Source organism: Podarcis filfolensis (genome assembly GCF_964270895.1).
Source record: "Podarcis filfolensis genome assembly, contig: HAP1_SCAFFOLD_172, whole genome shotgun sequence".
Classification (NCBI taxonomy): domain Eukaryota; kingdom Metazoa; phylum Chordata; class Lepidosauria; order Squamata; family Lacertidae; genus Podarcis; species Podarcis filfolensis.
Window position 1 is genome coordinate 1 of NW_028149410.1, and position 5,029 is coordinate 5,029.

The 5,029-nt window shown below is 43.4% G+C and overlaps 1 long non-coding RNA gene across 1 annotated transcript; it reads right to left on the bottom strand.

The window, feature by feature from the left end:
* Positions 1–4,583, bottom strand: LOC310755097. Its single transcript, XR_014544154.1, has 3 exons — positions 4,381–4,583; positions 1,863–2,237; positions 1–82 (listed from the first exon to the last, which is right to left on the bottom strand). It is a non-coding gene; the product is annotated as an uncharacterized lncRNA (long non-coding RNA).
* Positions 4,584–5,029: the final 446 nt, after the last annotated feature.

Below are 5,029 nucleotides of genomic sequence, written 5' to 3' on the forward strand. Positions count from 1 at the left end.
TAGTCAATAGTACAAACTGGGTGATAATAGATAATAACCACTGGTCCTTTAGGGAGATGTTCCATGCCAAAAACTTCATAACCTGGAAATAATATAAAATGCAATAAATAAATGTTATTTTGTTGAAAAATAAATGGAATATTGCAATCTTTTATTGGAAGAAAACACTGTGGTTCAGAAAACTGAAATTTAAGATCAGTTAAAAAGCTCTCCTATATGTTGCAGCATTCTGGATACTAGGTTGTCATCCACATGGGCCAGAACTTTCTCTGTTGTGCTCACATAATAAATGATATTTCTCGTCTGCTGGAATCTTCGTTCCTTGCTTAATTTTGGGCGCAGGTGGGAAAAAATTGCCTAGTCTTTGAGTGCGCTAAAACTGTGACTTGGTTGCAGACGCAGTGACTCACAGTGCCAACTAACGGGGGCACCCAACGCACAGGGGCGTACGAAGGTGGGTGTGGGTTCCATGCTAGGGGGGAACAAAATGTTCGGTGACACAGTTTCTGTGCTGTCCATCCGCTGCCTCCACACACCTCGCTGCATGGCGGCTAACTGTTTCGGCTGGGATCCATGCGCTCTTATTTGTCGGGACTTGTTGCTGCTGTCGGTGCTGTTGGTGTGCGGCGGATCCCATCCAGAGATCTTCCTCTCCTGCCGCTAGCATTCCCCGATGTTCTGTGCTGGCACATTACGTTGGGTGGTGCTGGGAGAGTGTGACGACAGTGGAAAAGCCAGCAAAGGAACCCACAGCTTGGCACATGCAACAGGATGCATCGTGCCACACCCACAACGTTACATGGTGCTCCTGGCATGGCACTGAAACAGTTAGCTGCCATGCAGCTGGGGCAAGAGCCGACAGGCTCTTCTGCTGCGGGCAGGTTGGTGCGAGTTTGGGAGCGAGCGTTGGAGTCCGGGGAAGAGCCGCCTGCAGAAGACGAACTCCGACGGGCTCTGCTCAGCTCGGCTGTCGGCGGCTCTTCCCTGGACTCCAACCCTCGGCCCTGGACTCTCAGCCTGGGACCCCTGTGAGCCCGGAGCCCGGGTGCCGTGCACCCCTAGCGCCAATGGTTAAGATGCCCCTGACTTTCATATGGGTTATAATACTATATTTTCCTGAGCCTTTTTTATTTCAAAACAGTATTACCCTTCCGTACAGAGTGTTGCACATTCTTTCCCCATCCCTAAGAGCTCTAATTTCAGACATCTTCAGGCCATTCTCTGAATCACTTTATACAATGTGAGAAAAAAGTTTCCCAGACAGATGCACCCTTGACCATGTCCTAAGTATCCACAGGGTTTCATCCTTATGACCCAAGCTTGGTTTTAGTAATGTGTTTCTGATTTATGCTCCAACATCTAAAGGAACACCACACTCTGGGAAGCGATGAGAACATAAGATGGATCCTCTTGATCAAGCCAAAGCTCTCTGTATTCCATCATCCTGTTTCTCACAGTGTCCATCCAAATTAGCAGCCATCACCACATCCTTTGCTGACAAATTCCATGGTTTGTGTACAGAGTTTATGCTTCAGGGTTACCTAGTGATTTACCATGCTGAAGAAAATTGCACCCTCAAAGTCTCACTACAGCATTCTGGATACTAGGTTGTCATCCACACGGACCAGGACTTTCTCTGTTGTGCTCACATATAAATGATATTTCTCAACCCTCTGGGATGCAAAATTGCACCCTCAAAGTCTCACTACATGATGATATACTCATTAAATTCACTGTGTACCCACCACATGGTAAAAACCAGTAGTGGTAACTGTTGTTCCAGGGCCTCAAGTCTGAAATTCTGATGCTCAGTCCTATGAAATTGTAGCTGAATTATTGGTATGAAAGAAACATTTACTCACCATGCCATATCTTTCCAAATATATCTAAAACTTGAAACGCAATTTGCTTTGGCTTTTTCCAAAATTTGGTATCAAAATCAGTTTCTTGCTGGTTATTCCTCTTCTTGTAGACATATAGCAAAAATGAGATTGCACAGATAAACAAATACGTCATTATAACGATTGAACAAGGCAAAATCAGAAGCATACGCAACCACCAAGACTGAGCCACTGAGCTCATGTATTCTTCCAAGTAAGGAAAACTAATCCAGTTTCCCAGCATTTGAGTAAAGCAGCTCATGGTTTCCTGATATGAAGCCCCACGTGTATGCCGAGGAAGGAAACAAATCCAGTTAAACCTTCTTTGGTTTTGATGGTATTTTCCCCACTGTTTACCTGGAAAACAGAAAATGCAGTATATTAGTTTGAACTGCCATTCCAGAAGCGTTCATGATTACATGAATTCTCCTGCTATTTAATATTTTCCCAGTTTTCCCCACTGTAACTTGCCAAGTAGATACAAGTAGATACAAAATGACAAGTGTATGACTCCATTTATTTCTTGTAAAGCAAGCTGGTTTCAGTCCACTGCTGAAGTATTAAGGAAAGTGAGAAAGGGTCACTTCTCTTTGAGTCAGCAGAAATGGTTCCCTGCCTCCTAAAAGTGCAGCTGCATGCATCTTGTGAGTGTCTTCTTTGTGTTGCTGGGCAAACTAACACATATCCCAGGATAGATAAAGAACTCAAGTTACAGCATTCACTGTTGTGGGGCATTGGAGACATGGATACTGTTGGAATGATCTGGGGAAAATATGTCGGATTTGTGAAGAGCTTATCTGAAGGAAGTTAAGACACATTGCAAGATGTCTACACAGAGGGAACTCTGGCAGTTGCAGGACTTTTTTGAGCAAGTGGACTTTGCACTTGCTGTGTGCACTTTTCCTCAGCAAAAACTTTATACGTCGAAACGCTCTCTGGGCTCAGAGAGTGAAGACTTCTTGTAGCAGAGACAGTGTGTGTCTTTGTGCCCCCAAAATAAAAGCGATCTCTGCTGCACAGTTGTTTTTTGTACTGAGGCTATCCACTTAACTTAAATTATGTGGAGCGAACACAACACCGAGCAAGAGGGAGGGTGGGGAAAATAGTGAGCTTATGGGTGGCAGTATTTTGGAATTCACTGCAAAGTGCCTCTTTCTGGGGATGTGAAATGGAATAGCAGCATTGCTGCCGGATAAGAACAGACGCCGATGGCCAAACCCTGTTTTCACTGCCTCTAGAACTTCATTCCGGTTGGGTTATTGGGGACCATTCCACAATACACAACCATTGCAAATTTGTCTAGAAATTACTAAGTCATCCAAAAACAGACCTTCACATAGTTAAATTGCATATTTTTTATTTTACTCTATCTCCACTACATTTTTCAACAAAAAAGTATGGGAAAAGAAACAAAATGGATAAGGGTATGCAGGCTTTATACCACAGCTGTTTTGATTCCAATAAAGACTATGTTGACTTTCTTTCTCTCTTTTGTTGACTATGAGGGCCACTCCATTTCTTTTACGGGATTCTTGCCCACAGTAGTAGATATGATGGTCATCCGAACTGAATTCGCCCATTCCTGTCCATTTTAGTTCACTGATGCCCAGGATGTCAATATTTATTCTTGCCATCTCATTTTTGACCACATCCAACTTACCAAGGTTCATGGTTCTTACATTCCAGGTTCCTATGCAATATTTTTCTTTACAACATTGGACTTTCCTTTCGCTTCGAGGCATATTTGCAACTGAGCGTCCTTTCGGCTTTGGCCCAGCCGCTTCATCAGCTCTGAATCTACTTGTACTTGTCCTCCGCTCTTCCTCAGTAGCATGTTGGACGCCTTACGACCTGAGGGGCTCATCTTCCAGCGTCATAACTTTTATATGCCTGTTGTCTTTGTCCATAGAGTTGTCTTGGCAGGGATACTGGAGTGGCTTGCCGGTTCCTGCTCCAGGTGGATCATGTTTGGTCAAAACTCTCCACTATGACCTGTCCATCTTAGGTGGCCCTGCATGGCATAGCTCATAGTTTCTCTGAGTTATTCAAGCCCCTTCGCCACGGCAAGGCAGTGATCCATGAAGGGGTTGATAAGGGTATGTGGGCTTTAAACCACAGCTGTTTTGATTCCAATAATAGCTGTGTTACAGGGAGGAATTAAATTTCTGCTTCTCAGTGTTATAATATCTGAAAAACTGTAAGTGCTTAATTTCATCTCCGCAAGTAGCAAACATCCTAGCTGTGTTTTAAGTTGACAATGTAGAAACAGGCTAAGATTTTCATACAACTGGTTTTTACACACACATTCAGACAAGACAGCATTTCGCTCTCTCTCTTTGCTGACCCATGCACAGTAACTGACAAATAACACAACTACTAGCACATTTGCAAAACTAAGCAAGAATCATTTGTTGAGATTGCAGGGGCAATGACTAGACAACCCGATGGGCCCCTTCCAACTCTACACTTTATGATTCTATGAACAAAAACTTTTACTTACATTCCTGGTAAGCCTAGATTGACTTGACTTTGGTCACCTCTCTTTGAGAGCAGCAAAAGTCTTGTCTGGTGCTCTACTTTTTCGTAGGCTAATTTCCACCACTATGGAGACACGTCCCTTTATGTGGAGGTTTAAAGAGACTGTGATGGGTGTGCCATCTGTATGAACAAACCAAGCATTGTGAAAATGAGAGAAGACTTGGGGAGGCTGCTTCTGGGAAGTTGTGGCCATTTGTAATCAAACATAAAATATGGAGTCACACCTACAAGAACATTCATAATGTACAATTACATATTGGGTCACAGAAAACCAGTTCTTGACTAAGGAATAAACGTAGGAATTGTACTCGCAACACTCTGTTTGTGATTCAGTCATAGACTCATTAAGAACAAATATCCATGGCTTGTAAAAGCCAAACAGAACCAGAAAACATAAAAAGCGCATGTATCTTCACTAGCCACTTCATGAATCACTTGAAGAAGAGTTAAAGCTAATTAAAACTCATTAAAACCACTTTGTTGTTTAGTCGTGTCCGACTCTTTGTGACCCCATGGACCACAGGAAGACAGGCACTCCTGTCTTCTAAAAGCCAGATAAAAACCACAGGCCTTCCAGAGAGAGATGTTGCTTTGCAAGCTGCTGGGTCCCT